The 20,964-nt window shown below is 40.5% G+C and overlaps 1 protein-coding gene across 17 annotated transcripts in view; it reads right to left on the bottom strand.

The window, feature by feature from the left end:
- Positions 1-20,276, bottom strand: part of ARPP21 (cAMP regulated phosphoprotein 21) — a 155,751-nt gene extending 135,475 nt beyond the window's left edge. For 5 of the 17 annotated variants that reach the window (XM_055321609.1, XM_055321611.1, XM_055321613.1 and 2 more), the window contains exon 1: positions 18,923-19,148. The gene's annotated coding sequence lies outside the window, so the exon portion shown is untranslated. Of the gene's footprint in view, positions 1-15,451; positions 15,572-16,897; positions 16,961-18,922; positions 19,225-20,200 lie in introns of those variants that run through there. The other 12 variants (XM_055321614.1, XM_055321608.1, XM_055321607.1 and 9 more) reach the window with 10 other exon arrangements.
- Between the last annotated feature and the right edge of the window lie 688 nt (positions 20,277-20,964).

Raw genomic sequence — 20,964 nt, 5'->3', positions numbered from 1 at the left:
AATATTTAGGCATATGCCTTGGAAAAAACTGATCTTGGCTTTATGAAGAACACAACTAAGATCAGTACACATTTTCTAGAAATACATTGGCCACCTTATTTTAGAAGTCCCTCTTCTGGGAAAACTGGACATAGTTTACTAATGACTCACTTCATGATTTCTGAAATACTTCATCTGATTCATCTGTGAGTACCTACTGAGTAGGTTATTATTATTGTCTTCAAGGGGTACTAATTGGCATTTATTTACTTAGTAGACCAATATATTAAGATTACACATAGCTGAAGATCCAAAAGACACAGTAATGACAGATGCACTCCTTTCTACAAATTCTGGGATAGATGATAGAATCATTAAGTGGGGGCTCCTGGATGGCTCAGTCAGTTGAGCGTCTGCCTTTGGGTCAGGTCAGGATCCCAGGATCCTCGGACTGGCCCGCATCTGGCTCCCTGCTCAGTGAGAAGTCTGCTTCTCCCTCTGCTTCTCCCCTGCTTGTGCTCTCTCTCTTTCTCTCAAATAAATAAAATCTTTAAAAAAAAAAAAAGAAAAAAAGAATCATAAGTGAATTTGCATGTTGATCAATGTTTTTCAAACTTTAGGTTATGACCTGTGAGGAAATCATGAAGTTAAATCATTGGGTTCAATTTTTAAAATGAAATAAACAGAACACAGAATGGAATGGAGTGAAATGAAGTAGACTAGAATAGGTAAGAATTAGAGTATATTGTTGCCCTTGGTAAGGCTAAGACTTCTTTTGTAAAATTTTATTTCACATATGTGTATGCAAGTGTGGGGTGTGTATCTGTGCACGTATACCTATGTCTGTGTGATGGAGTTCATATAAAAACATTTTTAAAAATAAGTCTGTCAAAAAAGTTGCTGGAAGAGATCACATAATGTTTTCATGGCTGAGGAGTAAATTGAAATATATATGTAACTCATGTCTTGATTACCAAAGTCAGCGAGAGAAAATACTGGCTGTGATAGGGATCCTGCTGTGAAATCCAAACATTATTTGTGAGATGCAAAGACCTTATCATTTAAATATGACGATGGATGCCTCTGATGAAGATAGAACATCTTCGTTAAAACAAACAAATGATTATCTTGGACAACAGTGTAAACAAGTCCCTAATTCATGAAGCTGCTAATTGCTCTTCCCAGCTGCAGAATATTGGCCTGCACTCCATGTCTCACCACATGTAAGTGTGCATAACACTCGCTCTTAAATTCAGCCTCACACGAGTCCAGCCAAACACACCAAGGTCTGGGGGCCAAAGAGGGTCAGTTCAGAAAGAACCTGTCTATTAGGTAGCTAATTAAGGCATCAAGTGCTTCATTTTATAGACATAGGTTTTCCTCTATGGTTGTGATGGGATTAAACTTGTATTTAAAGTACTTTATTTCCTCACAAGACTTACTGATGTGTCACCAGAAGAGCTTTTGAAGCATCTTTTGTAGCCAAAGGAAATTGATACTTGCTATCATTTTTATAAGTAAATCACAAAAATTGGTATCGGAATAATGGTAATCACAAATTCCCCTAGTGGTTCATATTTAACTCAAACACGTCTGCATTAACTCTTACTATAAAAAATAATAGTCACTATGTTTTCATATATTATATTATGTGCCAAATGCTACAAGGAATACTTTACATAGTGCTTTTAATTCTCACTGCCACTAATCTCATGCACAGGTATTTAAGGAAGGGAGGGAGACACGGAGGGAAGAAATGTTAAGTTTCAGAAAAGATGAGTCCCCGCCCAAGGTCAAATAACACTGATATTATTCAAATGTAGGTCTCAAGTACCCATGCCCTGTCAAATGCCTCCACTCATGTTGTTCAACCTATGCATTTGGTATGTGTTCACTGAGAAGTGAATGCAATATCCACGTATACAATCATGAGTGTTTATTCCAGAGAGATGCCAAACCACATAATAACTACACCTTTTATTATAACAAAGTATGAAAGTCAGAAACATGCAATTATTTTTTATTGGTAAAGCTGATTTGGATATCCCACTGAAATATAAGAAAAGCGTACTCAGTACTTGATTCTTTTACTAATCTTAAAGCTGAGAAGCAAATGAGCTACAGAAGATTCGTACTATAAAGTGGACGCGTGACCTCTGGTCCGAGCCAGAAAGTTACCCTGTCTGGAGAAGGGCTAGTTCTAAGGTTCATGAAATCTCATCTTGATCACCATGTTAGGATTCAGGTTTGGAAATTTCTTTGAGGAATGTGCCAGATCCTAAGATGGTGCAGTCTCAATCCATAGCTGTCTTTTGGGACTGGGTTCAAAGTAGAATCTGCACATCCTGCCTTGCTGGTGCAAGAAGGTCAATTCTGTTCAAGAGTTCATGAAATAACCTCAGGGTCAGTAGGTCACATGTAGACTGAAATGCACTATTGACAATTGCAGTCTGCCTGAAGAGGAGAAAATATCACAAAAGAAAACACCACAAAAACCAGAGTGTTGTCCATCCGTGAACTGCTTGGACTCTGAAGCTGGACTTCCAGAATGGAAGCCTGCTTCCTCTACTGACAGAGCAAGTTACTAATGGTCTCCATGCCTCAGTTTCCTTATGTGAAAATGGAAATAGGAAGAGCCTCTACCTCACAGATGATTGTGAGGATTAAACAAGTGAATTCATGTAAAGTACTCAGACAAGTACCTCACACATAGGGAGCATTCTATTATGTATTAGCAACTGACTCTCTCTTACTGGGACAAGCACATGCATCCATTCAACAGAGATTTATGGATATTACCTGATTAGAGCTCTGGCTGGAATTCAACTGCCAACACTTCTGGAGACCCAGACCTTCTAGACACTTCTAAAGACTTTGGTGTCTCTAAAAATTATAGACACTTCAAAATGATACTGGCTTCTGTCCAAGACTCTGAGGGAGCCATCACTGCGCTGTTCAAGATGTGGGTAGATGGCAATTCCTGAGGCTTCACACATATATGTAGGAGGTATCTGGATGACAGTTCTAGCATCGTCTGTCTTTTCCAGCTAGTATAAATGATAAGAACAAACCTGCCCGTGAAATTCACATCGAAAGTGACAAAGCTTACAGAGAAAGACTCCAAGAAGAAGAACAAAGGAGGAAATGGGATGACATTGCTAGAGATGACCAACTTCCAAATTTTTCCTAGGATTCCTGCCTGCAGCAAATGGCTTTAAGAACATTTATAAAGAATCCTTCTTACAGTTATCATTTGTTTCCTTTTGCTTGAGATAAAGCACAGTTATTTATTTTCACTTCATAAAATGGTGCAAATCCAGTTACTTAGTGAAACTAAAAACAGTACTATTCTTATTTTTATCTTTTTTAAATTGATAAATAATTTTCATACGATCATAAAATTGTCATATAGTAAACTTGGCCGGTTGTGAGTTGGGGCTATATAGTTCCATGGGTTTTAACACATGTATAAGTTTGTGTAAATAATCAGGCTACAGAAGAGTTCCAGCACCTAGAAGCTCCCTTGTGTCATCCCTTGCTAATCACACCTCCTCTTTGACATGTCTCTTGGCATTCATTAATTCATCCTTCTCTGTTGCTATATTTTTTCCATTCTGAGGTGTTATATAAATGGGATCATGCAGTCTGTGACATTTTGAGATTGGCTTCTTTCACTCAGCATTAAGCCCTCGAGAGCCAACCAAATTATTGCCTGGATTTGTAACTTGCTCCTTTTTTATCACTGAGTAATATTCCACTATATGGATGCACCACAGTTTGCTCAGTCACCTTTGGAAGGACATTTCGATTGCTTCCAGTTTGAGGCAATTATGAATAAAGCTATTATAAACTGCTGTCTACACAATGTTTGCATTCATAGTTTTCATCTTTAGTGCTCACTAGTTTTTATTTCAAGGTTGTTTTGTTTTTTTTTTTTTTTTGACCCCCAGAATAACCAGTTTTATAGATTAGGGATTATTCTATCTCCATGGACTTAAAGTCCTACACTGGAGACTCTTAGAATACAAGCTTGGGAGAAACTTTCAACTCCCTAAAATCATCCAGGCTCCTACTTCTTTTTCTAGTAGAATTTGTAATACTTATATCTTCTCTTAAGATGCTATATTTTTATTTTTTTAAATTTTTTTTAAATTTTTATTTATTTATGATAGTCACAGAGAGAGAGAGAGAGAGGCAGAGACATAGGCAGAGGGAGAAGCAGGCTCCATGCACCGGGAGCCCGATGTGGGATTCGATCCCGGGTCTCCAGGATCGCGCCCTGGGCCAAAGGCAGGCGCTAAACCGCTGCGCCACCCAGGGATCCCAAGATGCTATATTTTTAAAAAATAATTTTTAAATGAAAGTATATTGAAATAAATTTATTAAAATGTATTTGTTTTGAAATGTTACAGTGTTTCTTTAATGTTTCAGATCATGAAACATCAATCATGCAAAATTTACATTGACAAGTTTTATGTTTTAGATTGGTGGTTCCCATGTTATGGTCCACAGACCAGCAGCATCAGCACCACATAGAAACCTGTTGGAAATGCAACTACTTGGGACTCACCCCAGGTCCACTGAATCAGAAACTGCTGGTTGGTCCAGCAAACTGTACCTGAATAAAGCCTCCAACTGATTCTGATGCATGTGCAGGTTTAAGAGCCACTACTTTGGGGATGCCCTTGAGATGACATCCTTGGTACTCACCCACACTTCCTCCTTTCCATAATAGGATTCACTTAAGGAATAGGATGGCTCATTTGTATTGAGATATGGGTCCTAGATCACCAACTGACATTTATAAGACAGATGGTATAGTTCATTTTGGTCACTGGGGAAGAGCCATGGAATCAAAAACCTAAAGTCTACAGAGATCCCTAAGTCTTCATTTGAAAGGATAAATTTATCACCCTACCCTCTATTTCTATCTTACCATTTTATTGGTGCAGATGGGCAAAGAACAGGGATAGATGAAAGTTTCTTCTCTTTGTTGATACCATTCTATAACCCTATACTTAATTGGTATTATTCATTATCAGTGAAATAAGTGAATTCAGAAGGAAAATTAAGTAGAAAAGCAGCTAACTTAGTTCACACCATCACTGATCTCCCAATAAGAGGGAGTATTCTTTTTATAATATAACCAGATCCCCAATTTATATAGATATATCACATCTAATATATATTAGGTGTATGTGTATAATTTTATAATATAACCAGATTTCAAATGTATACATATAAATATGTATAAAATAAATGATACCATATGTAATACATAGTATATAACATATGTGTGTATATTTATGTATTTTTCAACATATACACAAATGTGTATGTATAAAAAAGTTTATATACGCATTTTCTGTTTTGTTTTCTCATCAGAAAAAAATTCCCCAAAATAAAATTACAGAAATCCTCTAGTCCTAGGCCAATATTTATCCAAGTAAACCTAGCTAATGCATATGATAAATTATACAGGTTAAGAAATTTGGAGCGATACTCTCTAAGGTAAAACACACTGCTATCAAATAAATCCTTATATTAACCTATAGATAGTATTTCTAAGATTTTCCATTTCTTCAAGTTAGCTAAAAGGGGAAAATAAATATGATTATTTTGATTATTAGTTTCCTTCAGGCCACAAAATATGGTGAAAACATTTACTTACTAAAAGCATGCATTGTTCCCAAATTTCCCTGTCCAATAACTTAAAAAAGCCACTGCCTTGACAAATAATTAATTAATAGGTTTGTCATACCTACTACGCTTCACTATTATTTCAGGATAAGCTGAAATTTCTGTTAACCTCACCACTTCCTTTATCTGAGAAACTGACACCCTGAGGGTAGAAGGGTAAAAAGGCCACTTTGATCCTGTACATCTGCCAAAAGCAACTGTCACCCTCTGTGCCAAACACATGGAATGTACAGGCAAAAACCGAGTGTGTGGTGCTCCAGGTGTCTGGGGCTTACTTGGTAGAAAACAAATTGGGGGCAAACACTCTATGAACAAAGCTCACACTGGCTAATTCTAACTCAAGTTTTCCTGAAGATAATTTCAGGGGGAACATATTAGTAAAAGCGGATAATTCCATCCTCAATATCAGTAATTGCATAAATAGGTGTTGGCAGGTGGACTGACAATACGTTTATGCACCTGGAGTTGGCTCTTTCCCGTGGGACAGAAGGCAGAGTATAAATAGACAATGTAGCACTTTCCCCAACTTAACAAGGGATAGCTCCAGAACCCTTATTTGCAGAGAAAGGTGAGCTGCCTTAACTACAAAGAATTGCAAAAGAGTACCAACAGCATGCATTTAAAAGACCAAATCCTGTGAATCCATTAGGAAAAAAAAAAAAAAAGAAAGAAAGAAAGAAAGAAGAAAGAAAGAAAGAAAGAAAGAAAGAAAGAAAGAAAGAAAGAAAGAAAGAAAGAAAGAAAGAAAACAAGAAAAGAAAGACAATTCTTCTTTAAACGCCACCTACAGGGGCACCTGGGTGGCTCAGCTGGCTAGCTGAGGTCCTGATCCCAGCCAGGGTCCTGGGATGGACCCTGAGCAGGGAGCCTGCTCTCTCCCTCTCTTACCTCTTCCCCTGTTTGTGCTCTCTTGCTCTCTCTCAAATAAATAAATAAAATCTTAAAAAAAAAACTCCACCTATAACTTAGTATCTTCAAATTATTTTTTCATTTATATGCTCAAAAAATCTTAATTAATATTTTCACTTAGTCAGTTATTCCTGGGTATCTGTTTTTGTGTAAGTGTGAACCATTGGGTCCCTTAAATCAAGACATTGCTTCAGATTGTTGGGCAGTGAGTAAAGATACATGTGTAGATCTGCTGTCATGTTTTTTTTTTTCTTTATTTTCCTTAACTATGTGATATGTGTTAACATCTTATAAAAGCCAATGCAAAAGAATCCCACCAGCCCAAAAATCATTTTATCTTTTTTTTTTCAGTAATCCATGGACACATAGAGTAGTTAATGACTCAAACTACAATTCTATACTATTTTCAAAACAAGCATGGATATATAATTTCATTACACATGTTCTTCTAGGTTTCCATGTTTTAATGGATAAACAGTCCCTGTAGGAGAAAGCAGGAAGGAGATAACATTTCCATTTTGTGGCAAACATTTTACATATGATAACTCATGAAGGGAGTATTGCTGCCCACAATATTGTAATAAGAAAATTGGGGGTGCCTGGGTGGCTCAGTTGGTTAGATGTCTGACTTCAGCTCAGGTCATGATCTTGGGGTCCTGGGATCGAGTCCCACATTCAGGCTCCCTGCTTGCTGGGGAGCCTGCTTCTCCCTCTCCCTCTGCCTGCCGTTTCCTCTGCTTGTGTGCTCTCTCTCGCTCACTCTTTCTGTCAAATAAATAAATAAATAAATAATCTTAAAAAAAAAAATAAAGGAAAGAAAATTGAAAACTTGCCTAGGCCAATGAGAGGCAGAGATGAAATTCAAATTTAGGTCACTTTGACCTTTAGCCTAGTGCCTTTCCATGACACCAGGTGAAAGTATGTCCCAAGCAGAGGTGAAAACCATTCTTGTCTCCAGGAGCAGCCACAAGTACAAATTTGAGATGCAGGCAGAAATATTTCCAGTCACTCTGTATCAGTTTTACAAAATAATTTCCATGTCTTTCTATGCCATGTCACCACCACAAATTCTTCCACTACACCTTGGTTCTCACTTCCTAATCTCTAGGTTAGCTCTAAATCCCTGTGTTTCCCATGGCTATCACATATGACAATGTAAATTACATTTCAAAGAAAAAAACTCAAGAAGGATGAAATACACATTTTTCTTTTTCCTTAGATAAGAATTCCAAGTGCTCTAGGACAGAAGCTTTGCCACAGCTGTGTTCACAACCTAGGGTAGATTGGTGTGAACGTCACATAGGCACACAAGTCCCTTTCACACAAGAGGTGGCTCATAAATATCAGCTAATATTTACACTGCAAAACAATTGAGCAAATTATTTTTCCAAAACAACCACCCACAAAGAGGTTTCGATCAAAAATGATCCAAAGGTAAAGTCAGAATTAATAGAGGAATATTGATTCTTCTTATCACCATCTTTGTGGCTTCCGCAAATGATACAGGGAGAACTACCGAAATCTTGGATCTCTATGTTGATAAAGAGTTTTTGCCTGGAGAAACGAGGTAATTCACAGAGCAGGAGTAAGCCAAGTAAAGTAATTCCCGCAGAGGAAAACAAATGGCACTAATGACCTAATCAATACAGAAATAAGTACAGATTTCCTCCACAAATGGCCACTCACTAGCTTCCCTAAAAATACAGAAACATACAGCATTCCTTTCCTTTAGATTTCCTTAATGTTTATGATGTACTTTACCCGGAATACCCAAAAGTTGGCTTCCTATCAGTTCAGTACATTAGTTCACCAAGACTTGAGGTAAAATATATAACCTCTTTCAAGTCTGCAGGTCTGGGTTCTTCTCACTGCTATGAATTCCTTGACTATCAGTGCAAACCATCTGATCCTCGCCTAAGCCCCAGGATCTAATCTATAAATGATAAAACAAGTGATATTCCCTCATTCTTTCCTAAAACATCAAAACCAATCTATTCTCACAGCTCGGTCAAAACAATGAAGTAATATTTTCTAGTGATTTTAGAAAAATTGATTTTAGAGCTCTTTTCTCTTGCCAGATCCATTGGGCAAATCTCTGATTATACACATGGCCTTCTGTTGGATATAGCTATTAGTTTTATCTGCTAAGTGTACAAATCACAAGTCTACCACAATTTTATTTGAGATCATTCCTAGTTCTTAGAAAAAGTCCCAAATTGCCCCTGGAAGGGTGCTAAGAGTAAACTCTCTATAGTATTTCTAGACAAATCCAGAAGGAGGCCTAGTTAACTTTCTTTGTAAAGAAGCATTGAGCCCGTAATCTTATCCCAGGAGAATCAGCAATGGCAAATAATAAAATACTACATGGGATTTTGTGTACACATGGAATTCTAAATCCTCCATGCCCCAAACTCTCTTTCCCACACATCAGGAAGAGAAGGGAATTCCTCCTATGGTTTGGTTAGAGCTGCTCTGCTTCTGGCAGGAAGCAGGGACTGGAGGCCACCAGCTTGCCAGATTCTCTTCTCCCTCCCTTCCTCACTCCTGCCTTTTAATCCAACACAGCCTGCTCACTGAGCCTTCAGAGGAGTGAATTCTCTCCCCACATCCTGGATCACCTTCACTATGGTTAATCTCTCCACAGGCATCCGCCCAGTAAACATGAGTTGTCACTGCTTCTGTGTACCACTGATTTGGAAATTTCTTGTGAAACTGCCTTTGCCTCATCCCTTCTCTCAAGATCATATTAACTGCGTGTTGACCTTAGTTCCCTCTCATGCAGATGGACAAGTGATCTATGTATTCCGTTCAAGTGGACTGAAGTTTCAGGGGCCTTGTTATTCCTGTAGAAGCCCTAGCCTGAGCTGGAGATCTGACAAAGGGACTTCTTTATGGGAGCCCAAACAATCATGCATGCAGTTAAAAATCCCACATACGAGAGCACCTCTTTGTTCTCTTTTTCAGAAAGATGAAAGTCAAGTCCACTAAGCTGAAACTTTAGGGGGGGAAATACAATTAAAACTTTACTAGGGGCTGATTTTATGTCCTGATTATTAGACACCATCAACAATATAAAGATCAATTTTTAATTCAACAGATTCTGATTAAATATCTGGTACATGCAAGCAAGGACTGCTAAGGACAGTGGAAAAAAATGTATTAGGAAATATGCTTTTAGGCCAAATTACTTTTTTTTGCTTAAGGCAAGTTAATTAGACAACTCTAAGCATGTATAATATGCAGACTCTTGATATAGGTATAGATACAGATATATGATGATTTTGGATGTATACCATATATATGATAGATGAGATATATAAGATAAACCTTATATATAAGATATATATGATGGACAAGATATTTATATATATATAGATAGAGTTATATAGAGTTATACAGATAGATTTCTCTATGTAATATTATATATACATAAAATCTGTCTACCCTTTCCTTGTTTTTAGTTTGCTATCCAGCAAATATCAGAATAGTGGAGGATTATAAACTTATTCTCAGATACCTTCTGAGAAGTTTCATTAGATAACTTTCTGATTGTGTTTTCCTTCAAAAAATGGCTGATATTCAAATTATAATAGAAAATTAAGCTCAATTACCTGACAAACTTATTGCTTTGCACAGCTCACCTTCTTCTGCACAGAACACTTACTTGCGTTTTCCCATTCCCTGATAGGTGAACCAACTGATTAAACCCCAGTTATGAGGGCAGTTTCTCCCCTCCTCTGGCCACTTTCACACAAGTGCAGAAATGATTCATTTCAGCAACAGCAAGAGCAGATGCTCCAGAATCAGAAACCAGATCAGCAACTCAGTCCAAACAGCTCACCCGGTGCTAAGAAACCAAAGCCTTCTGTGGGGAGCCAGGGAGCCTACCAGCAAGCCCATAGCGTCACTTGCTTTAATGTCTCAGAGGTAGTTGAGGATATTTCCATCTCCCAAGCCAGCCCAAATCTGCCACTTAAAAGCTTTCACCCATTAATGCAGGATTTAAGGTCATTCCTTCATGGATCCAGTCTAATCCCTTCTGGCTCAATGATTCTGATCTTCAGCCACCCCTTTTAGATGGTAAAAATGACACAATTGAACTGCTTTGGAGAAATAATATCTACGTGTTCACCTTATAGACAAATCTGATTTGGGCTACCCCTTCCCTTAGACACTGACACAAGGTACTGGCCTTGTTAGACATCAGGATTCTTACTCAGTGTACACTCTGACAGTAGTTCCTACTTTAGCTTGGCCTTTCGTATTTCATAGACATGGAAAAAGAGTAAAGCTATAGTCTCCAATTTTAACCATCAAAAATGTTATAGGGTAGAAAAAAAGAGAGCTGTACTTTAAATTACTAGCAACAACAGCAAGAACAAAATATTACAGGGAAATTTGTCTCGTTTATGTCATCAGGTTAAATCTCAAAAGGTTTTTATATGAAAAGATGATAGTGGGCAGTCCGGGTGGCGATTTAGCGCCGCCTTCGGCTCAGGGTGTGATCCTGGAGTCCCAGGATGGAGTCCCCCCTTGAGCTCCCTGCATGGAGCCTGCTTCTGCCTCTGCCTGTGTCTTTTCCTCTTTCTCTGTGTGTCTCTCATGAATAAATAAATAAAATCTTAAAAAAGAAAGAAAAGATGATGGCTTCTCTTTAGTGAATAATACCCATGTGCCTGTGCTGAGTACTTCATTTCTGCCTCATTCCTTCAAGGTATGCCTGATCTGACTTTATAAATGAGAAAATTGAAGCAATGAGGAATTCACTAAATTGCTAAAGCTGCATCACTAGTAATTTGTTTGTATTGGCCTGGTGTTGCTCACAATTTTATGTCGCTCACAATTTTACCTGCAGAAACTGTGACACATGGTGAGGTTTAGAGTCATGGCCATCGTCACACTGTTATTTACTCAGACCCAGAAGCCAGACATCAGGATTGGTTGTTCAGGTCCTAAATTGCATATTTATGGAGGTAAGTTGTGGAGTAGTAAGATGTGGATACAACACCACATTTACACCTTGCCACCCAAGGCCTTTTATTTCAATCCAAGTTTTGCACATATCTGTAACCGCAGAACCCCATGAAGGCTCTGCGGGAAAGCCTGTCTTCATCACACGCAGCCAGTCACCAGCTCCCTCTCAGGTAAGCCCAGAGAATACCTCTGTTAGGTTTAATCTGACTTTCCTTCGGGAGCTCTACTGAATTCAAAACATCTGTCTAGAGCTCCTGATATCCTATTCAACAACAACAAAAGGACTACCTGATATTATGGTCACATGTGGAAGAAAATAATCTCTCTTGGAGGGATATTTACCCTTGTCCTAGAATATATAATTGTTTTAATATATAAACACTCACATTTAACTATGTATACTCTCACATCTCTTGATGCTAAAAAAACTCCACTAAAAACTAAGTCATCCTTTGTTGTCGATGAAGACAATAATCATAATTAAAGACTAAGGTGTCCAGTTCGAGTATCTAACTGCGCTTACGCAGAGAGCAATGGTACGTATGCATAACATGATCCCACTCTCTATTATTTTATCTTTCCAGAACTCTGTTAGTGGTTATGTAAAATTTCAGGCTGGAAAAAGATTTTAATGTTCACAAAGGAATTAGATGCCATGACCAAAGTTAAATCATCACTGGAGTGAAAAAACAATTAAGAGTCATTAATACCAGCTAGCTGTGTTCAGTGGGGTTTTTTTAATTCATCTTTAATGCTATGCCAGTTATTTAGTGGTTTCCTAAAGTTCCATAATACCAATGTATTGAAGTAAGTTTAAAATAAACAAATATGAAACTATATAATTTAAAAGTATTACCTGATCATTTCCATAAGCCAGATAAAAGAAATAGGATCATAGATATGGCTGCAAAGTCCTGGCAATTAATAAATTTGGCAGAATTCAATAGCAATTTTAACTCTACTGTCTGCTGTGTTGGTTCTTTTTCTAAAAGAAAGAAAAGAAAAAGAAAGAAAGAAAGAAAGAAAGAAAGAAAGAAAGAAAGAAAGAAAGAAAGAAAGAAAGAAAGAAAGAAGAAAGCCATATTTCTAGTAAAAGGGTTTTTTTTAACTCTCAATCTCATTTTTTAAAATAGTTTTTTTAAAGAACCAGTACTATGTGAAGCTTGCAAATGCTGCAGAAATCTTGATTCTGTCACATATTCACATAGAATCTACTCACTTTCTGTCCAAAAGCTCTTTGGTGATTAAATTGAATCTAATGCCAGCAATGCTGGGATTTCCACCAAACTCACATTTTAACAAACAAAATGCTAAGAAAAACATATCAATGTAGAGTACAGCTATTTTCATATTTTCATTTCAAATTGAACTTTTCATAAAGTTCAAACTTTTAGAACTTCACGTGAGAATTTCAGCTTGTGTTTCTAGAAACATTTTAATATATAAGTTTTTATAAAAGCTACAAAAGCAATTTAATAGCTCTTTATTTTCCTATTGAGTTCATGAAAAAATAACAGTTAAGCAATTATGGGTAGGCCCTGAATTCCAATGAGTTTCCATGCCTTCCTTCACTCTCTTTTGACCATGGCTTGATGCTTCTAGGCCTCTGTGACAGTGATGAGATCACCTGAAAGCAACTCAAGTTACTGAACAGTTAGAAGATAGCTAGGTCTTCCGATTTACATGTCAAGGGGTAGTATACATGGACCTCTAGGATCTTAAAAGTTTTTGAAATTGATGTTCTATTTTGTTCTCCAAAGATGCTGCAACATTTTTACCTCAATTATTGGTGTTGCTTCTTAATTTCAAGTAGATCAAAATATGTCAATATGCGTTTTTTCCCCCTCTTAAAGTGTGATTCTAGGGATGAGAATGTTTTAAAGTGAGTATTGTATTTTAGCATTTAGAAAAAAAGCTGTTCATCTGGTTTCCACTTCCCTAGAGATGGTCCTCGTTCTTAAGTATTTAGTGTGTAATAAAAAATCAAGGGAAGATCATACAAATATAAGGGAATGCATATCCATTATTAAGCATTCCTGCACTAAATCTAGTTAAGAATTCACCAAGTTCTTCTTTTGGTTGTCCCTATCACAAGGACTTATTTCCTAGCTCGTGTGGGTATTAGGAAGAGATTACTGGTTTATCTTGGTAGATAAGCTTTGTGAATATGTCTCAGAACTGCAGAAAAAAGGATTATGTATTACACAATGTGATTCTGGGTGGAAACATAAACCACAAAATGCCAAACAAATCTCAAACTTTGCCAAAATATTTGAAATAAAAAGTGACATAATTGTTCTCTTGTTAAAAATCCCAAATCTTTTTTCTCGATTAAAACTATATTTTTAAATTTTTAATTATCTTAAAATCAGTGTTATTTACAGAAGTGATTTTGTTAACAAGATCCCAATATTTTGTGTATTATCCATTGTGGATTTCTAATTTAGGAACTGTTGTGTCATTCTGAAATAGTGTGAAATGTGAGAAGGTGGTTAAGAGGCCTGTTTTTAAAAGAGATAATTATGAGCAGATTCCCCTACCCCCTTCACCTGGAGAAAATGAAATTATTTCCTGTTGCTAGACAGAAGGAATAATTATAAACTATATTACTTTAAAATGCATAAATTTATTATGTAAATGTGTCTGAGTGGGACAAATTTGGACTAATTTTTCAGCATTTTAATAAGTTGAAATTGCAATTTTATCCTAATAGGCATCACTGGATTATAAAACTTAGAAAAACCTTATATAACATGTGGCATTGACATGTACATTAAGCAAGGGTATAAAAAAAAACTGCCGGAAGAAATTTCCTTGGGAAAAGTGTGTGGAGGAATTCAAAATATTGATCTTCTGTGGCCATAGATAGTGATTAACACTCATTCCACCTGGCAGCACTAAGGTCTATGCTGGCAGCTAGAAAAGAGGAGCAATAACATAATGCCAAAGATTCAGTTTGGAAATAGACAATTTGGTGTATTCAGGCCAATCCTTTTGTTTTTTTTCAATATACTCTCCATTTTCCCTGTATAATCATTTTAATTCATTTTTTGGTTTACCTGCACAGTTATTTCCCGGGGTACAGAAATGCCCTAGTAGTATTAGACAAAAGTGTATTCAAAATGTTATATGGGCATTTAATGCCTTAAGAAAATATCACCCGATGACAAAGGATTTTGAGACCAAAAGATAACAATGTTACCAAACATTAAAAACTGCTGAATAAACATGATACTCCATCCCAAGCACTTTATTCTTTATCAAGAATATTATATTTACTTATACAATTTAAACACTTTGTGCCTCAGCTTATATCTGACCCTCGTGGCAATGAAATGGTTGTGATGTAAACACAAGTAATAAATCCTGTGAACATCCAGGGCCAAGTTTAATCCAAAATGAGCAAAAATAATTTAGATAAGGCACTAAAAAAAACCAATTTACTAGGACTTGGCATAAATGTACCTTAAAGGAAACTAACACTTAGAAGCACAGATAGTCTGAAAAAAAAAAAAAATCTAGTCACAGATAACATCTTGCTACTATTCTTTACCTTCAATAGTCCTTCAGCACTTACTTATAGCACTGCTTGAAATTATTTATCATATGTAACTCTAAATGTTAGAATAAAAAAAAACAAAACAAAGTCAGCAGAAACATAGAGCCTCTAGAACCATAGATTCCCTAAATATAAAAAAGATCCTTTGTCTAAAGAAAGGAAGTCTGTATTTTAGAAGTTCATCACTGACTTAAAATGTGTCCAGAACTTTCCAGGTGACATAATGCATTTCCAAGGAAGCCAATTCATTTTCTGATTAGAATTTCACAAATTTCTAAGCACGCTACCACCGTGTGGTACCAGTTAGAACAGAACGATGCCAGTACTTACCATTTGAAGAGATGACTTTCACTGTCCACATCATCTAAGCCCCCTATTCTTTCCTAACCTTGTCACAAAGCAGATCTGCATGACATTAACTTAGATGCAAATGGTTCGTTTGCAATTTACACCCTTATGGACTTCAACTGTCTCCCATTTCCTAATGAGGCTCCTCAGTCATATTCACTTCTGCCTACATTGTACATTGTGTCTTCAGTGGCTGACTCATTCCACACTCTACTCATGTAGCTTATCATTATCTTGTCCACAGACAAATTTACATTGAATTCAGATGAGAATGCCCACTGACTTGAGAATCTTGAGAAAGGTATCGGCATTGGGGTCCCAATAGCATGACCACTAAAGACAATATGTATGACAGCCAGTCTGTAATTACTTTCCCCCCCTAGAAGTACAAAGTAGAAAACACAACAACAACAACAACAACAACAACAGCAACAACAAATTAGGGGAACTCCTTACCATGCATTTCTCTTAGTTTATTTGCGGGGGGATTATTCTCGGTATATCCTGGCAAACTCTAGAACAACTCTGTAGGTTGCTCTAACAGGTTTATTTAACAATAATTACATAACTCACTTCCCCACCTAATAAAAACTTCTCACTTTCTCTTATGTTTTTTATTAGTTTTGAAACTACTTAGGCATTTGTTTAATTAGCTTCACTTTGAACAAAGATATAACCTGATTACAGTATGTTGTTAATATGAAAATGAACAACAGAGACCTTTCCGATTGAGCGTTTTCAGTGCCTACCTCAAGACAGGTGTTCTGCATTACACAAACGTTGCAGACAGATGGCTTCGTATGTTTTACGCACTATGACATTAAGATATTCTCCCCTCATTATAACATTCCAAAAATTATTAGTACTGCCTCTGCTATCTACATTTTAAAAATACTTAACCTTCAGTAAGATGATCTGTTGTGTTTATCTCAAAATAAGGAGAGAAAACAACTCAAATATTCTATCAAGTTCAACCAAAACTTCCCGCTTCACTTAGTTGCCACAATTCTGGACATAGACTCCAAGTTTATAAAAGAAAGACAAAAATTCACAAGGCAGAGCTTCAAGTTGTAGCATCTTAGAAGGATGTTAGTTATTTCATGCCCAAAACATTTTACAAGCTCGAAACCCTTCCCTAGAACAGTATTTTAGGACTCTGAAATTATTTCTGTACTTCTCACCATCCAAGAATCTGACAGCTTGTACAAAAAAACGGTATGTGTGCTGCAACTCCTTGGTATCTCCTTCAAGTTTTAATGCATTCAAATGATTGAGTCGTCTTTCTAAGAATTAGAAATTCTTGAAGAGGTTTATGAAAACACAAACCAGACTATTCATGTTTAATTCTCTCACTAAAATCAATTGATTCCTGTTAGTACAATACATTAGGACTAATTAAAATCACCATATCCCACAGCCAGTCTGTACCTTTTCATATATCCATCTCCAGTATCCAAAACCATGCACTGCTCTGTCTTCCATCATGCTTCTTTTATTGCTGAGTGAGGCGCTCGCTCCTTCATTAAATAGCATTAAAAATAGACAGCACAGAACTCCCCAGTGGAGCATGCTCTAACAGGGCTAATGCCACAGTTCTCAAGGTAACCACACTCAGCTGGGATCTAAGAGGGAAAGTCACTGGGAGATCGGCAATTTGCAAATCTAATAGCTCACACAAACCCGTCTCTGTCTGAGTTGAATACTGTAAAAGAGAAATCAGCGTGTAGTGGAATCAAGTCATTGAGAAGCTGAAAGTCCATTTCTGAAGCTGCAGAAGTTTCTGTAAATATGCCTTACCTAAACCAAGTATTCTGTAGAGTAGGCTTTCACCCATGGCAATTGAGTTAAATAATTATTTATCAAATAACATAAATCACATCCAGAGAGATGGAGCCATATATGCATAGGATCTAAATGTCTTAAAACCTACATCTAAACCAAATTATTTACAGCAAACAATTAATGTTGATAAGGAAGCGCAGTAAGAGGTTAGCCTTTTGAACCTTTTGTGACAAAGTGTATTCCTTAAAGAATATACTAAACTCATTCTCCAGGAGATCTAAGAATATTCTGTTAGTTGAAATGATAAAAAGAAGTAAAGGAATGTGATGAGAGGAAATACAGGATCAAACACAAATACATACCTTACAAATCCATATAAACCTGAACTGAGCACATATATAATTTCTCACACGTGATCCATATTAGGAGTGCAGCAGAAGCAATTACTGCCAAAATAGTATATTACTTGACTATTCGAACAGAACGGAGAGCTAGAGCCATTGGCTTCCAAGTGACCGTCTTTTGTGAAAATGACATTAACTAAAATCCTATTAAGACATACAAGCCCCATGGTGACACAAATACAGAAGATCAAAGGAGTAGGTGCATCTATTTTCAAGTGTATGTCAAAGGTTTTCTAACTTTTACCAAATGAAAAATGATTTCCTGTCCTCTACAGTTCTCTGTTTTCTTCAAACAGTTATAGTAATTTTGATCTCCAGTGTAGGTGAGGAGGAGGTGGGAGTCCTTTGGAATTACAGCCTTTGAGCAAAATCTTGTGCAGATTCATTCAATTTTGGGGAATGTCCTTCTTTTTGGAGAAGCTAAAGTGTCATACCAGTAGCCTTTAAAAATCAGAACTCAAAATGGATATCTGCACTCGGAACACATTCCCAAGAAATGATTTCTACCAGCCTTGCACTGCGCTTACCAGCTTCCCTTCCCTTTGCAACTTTCAATGCCCCCTTTCCGTTTCCTTTCAGGCTTGGACTCTTTCTTGTCTCCTGTCTTAAGGAGGTGACCAAGCACTGAGCCTGAGCAGCTGTCAGCAACCACATCCAGTCCAGTTCTGTTTCTATGCATAAACACTGACTGAGCCCATTTCTCTTCCTAAGAAACTTTCTAAGTACATGTCAATTCAACTCAATTCCACCACCGTATCTGCAACCTGAGTCAGAAAACATTAAATTTGGAGTTTGCAATGCAACACAAGATTTCAAACATGTAAAAGTAAAAGGTAACATGTTTCCACCCGGGAAGCCCTTGGGAGCAGGACCCTGAGTCCTGCGGGAACAACAAACTGATCACAACTTTTTTGGCCCCTTGCATAGTGCCCTTCCAAGTGGAATAAGAGGATCTCAAACTTTCTACCTTGAAACCTGCATAAATCGCTGTAGATTTCTCTGAGGAAAAGAACGGCGCTTCTCAGTTCTCTTCCTGGTCCGCCTCATCTGGGGGAGGGGAGCCTACCCCTCCTTTGATGAAACATAAAAACATAATACAGGTATAACATCAACAATTTTCCACAATACGAGGGAGAAATGCAGACGAGAAACACACCTAAAGGAAAACACAGGTGTAAGACAGAGGAGCAGAAAAGAAAAGAAAAGAAAAAAAAAAAAAAACCACAAAAGACGCGCGAGGTTCACGTCGGAAGACCTTGAGCATTACCTTGACAGAACAGTGGGTATCCCCCCAGCGTCTCGGTGCCTTGGTCGGTGCGATTTAGGTTTTGGCTTTTATTAATATTGTCTCTCAATGGTTGGCTTGGTCTGGCTTGGCCTTTTGGTTGTTTTGGTTTTGGTTTTGGTTTGGTTTGGGTTTTGGTCGCTTTATTTAACTGCGAGCAAAAGGAGCTTTAAGGGCGGCCGGGGCGGCCGGGGCGGCGGGGTCCACGCGCGGGTCGGCTGCCCCCGCTGCCCGCCGGGCTCCGGACGAGCTCAGGGGCGCGGGGCGCCGCCGCCGCCTTCGCTGCCCGGCTGGCCTCGCAGGGTGGGCGCAGCCCCGCGTCCCGTCCGCCGGCCCGTCTGCGTCTGTCTGTCCGTCCGCACGTCCGCCTGCCTGCCTGCCTGCCTGCCTGCCTGCCTGCCGGCCGCTCCCCGGGCCGCTCGGCGCTGGATTCTCGCTGTGCCGCGCTGCCCTCCGCGCTGCGGCTCGCGCCCGCCGCAGTCCGCGCGGGGTCGGGCTGTGGGTCCCTCGGCGCTCCGGAGCCCACTAGCACCGCGGGGTCGCTGTCGCCGTCCTCCGTGCCCGCATGCTCGTCGGCGCGCGCCCAGAGCCCCGGCCGCTCCCTCCGGGGAGCGCAGCGCGTCTGCAGGGGAGGGCGCCCGCAGGGCTGCGCGCTCGCTCGCTCGCCGCCCTTCCTCTCTCCGTCTCCTCTGCGCTCTGCTCGCCCCGACTCAAGCTGTCTAACTGCTCCCACCTGTCCGCTGCTGTCACGCTGTCGTCCCACCCCGAGCCAGCCAGCCTCGGCCCGTCCCTCCGTCCCGCGCCCCTGCCTCCCGCCTCCGCCGCCTGCCCCTCCGCGCGTCCCTGCCCTCCCACGCGCCCGGCTCCTCCCCGCAGCCCCGGCGCGGCCGTCCCCGCCCCGGCTGCGGCCCCCGGCCCCCGGCCCCCGGGCCCGCCACGCCCGCCACGCCCGCCACGCGCGCCACACCCCGGCGCCGCGGGGGGCCGGGGCCGGGGCCGGGGCCTGGGCCCCCGGGCGCGGCCGGAGCTGGCGGAGCCGGAGCGCGGGCACCTGCCGGGTGCGCCCGGCGCGCGGGGCCCCCCGTTCCCGCGGCAGTTCCCCGCCCGCCCCGAGGCTGGAGACAAAGCGCCGGAGCCACGCGCGGCGGCGCGAGCGTCATTCATCAGAGGGCAGCCTGGCACCCCGGCCCGGCCCCGGCCCGCGCCCCGCCCCGCGCCCCGCGCCCCGCCCCGCCCCGGCGCCCGAGCCCTCCGCCGTACCTCCCCGGGGCGCCTCCGACCCCTGCGGACACCTGCCCGGGCGCGGCTCGCTGCCCGCCTCCGCGGCCCACTCTCGGCCAACTCTGCGGAGAATATCCCGCAACAGCAACTCCTCACCCCACCCAGACCAAGCCGGAGCCTCCGAGCTCTCCGAGATTCTCGGCGTCCAGCGAGGCCGAGGGTCCGGGCGTGCCGCGGGGCCCGTGCCCTCCCCCTCCCTGCGGCCGCCCGCGCGCCCAGACCGCGGCCCCCGAGCGCCGCCGCCCGCGAAGCGCCGCGGTGCCGCGAGCCCGGGCAGGGCAGGGCAGGGCAGGGCAGCGCGGGGCAGGGCAGCGCGGGGCAGGGCAGGGCAGCGCAGCGCGGGGCAGGGCAGCGCGGGGCGGGGCGGGGGGCCGCGAGCAGAGTTGACATCCGAAGAAATTAAAGCGCTGCATTTCCCATTTGTTCTGGAGATGTGCTATTTTTATTATCTGTAATTCATTTTTTTTTCATTGTCTCGGGGCACACACTACCAAAGGGGTGGGGGTGGGGGGGGAAGGAATCCTGGAGGAATGGGGATACGGTTCCGGAATACCGCCCACCCCTCCAGAGTGAATGTGGAGCCTACTTTTCCAACATTATAGGTCACCAGCCAAGATAGATCACTCTGGCTTTCTGCCCCCAGCTGAGAGCAAGGCATTTGATTCTGGGCTTCTTTGCTAGGTTGTTATTAATGTGAAGCGAAATTATAGTTGTACACGCCTGCATGGAATTGCCAAAGCTCA

This window comes from Nyctereutes procyonoides, unplaced genomic scaffold, assembly GCF_905146905.1.
Source record: "Nyctereutes procyonoides isolate TBG_1078 unplaced genomic scaffold, NYPRO_anot_genome, whole genome shotgun sequence".
NCBI lineage: Eukaryota > Metazoa > Chordata > Mammalia > Carnivora > Canidae > Nyctereutes > Nyctereutes procyonoides.
The sequence above is the reverse complement of the archived record's forward strand: the minus strand, read 5'-3'. Positions and strand labels throughout refer to the sequence as shown.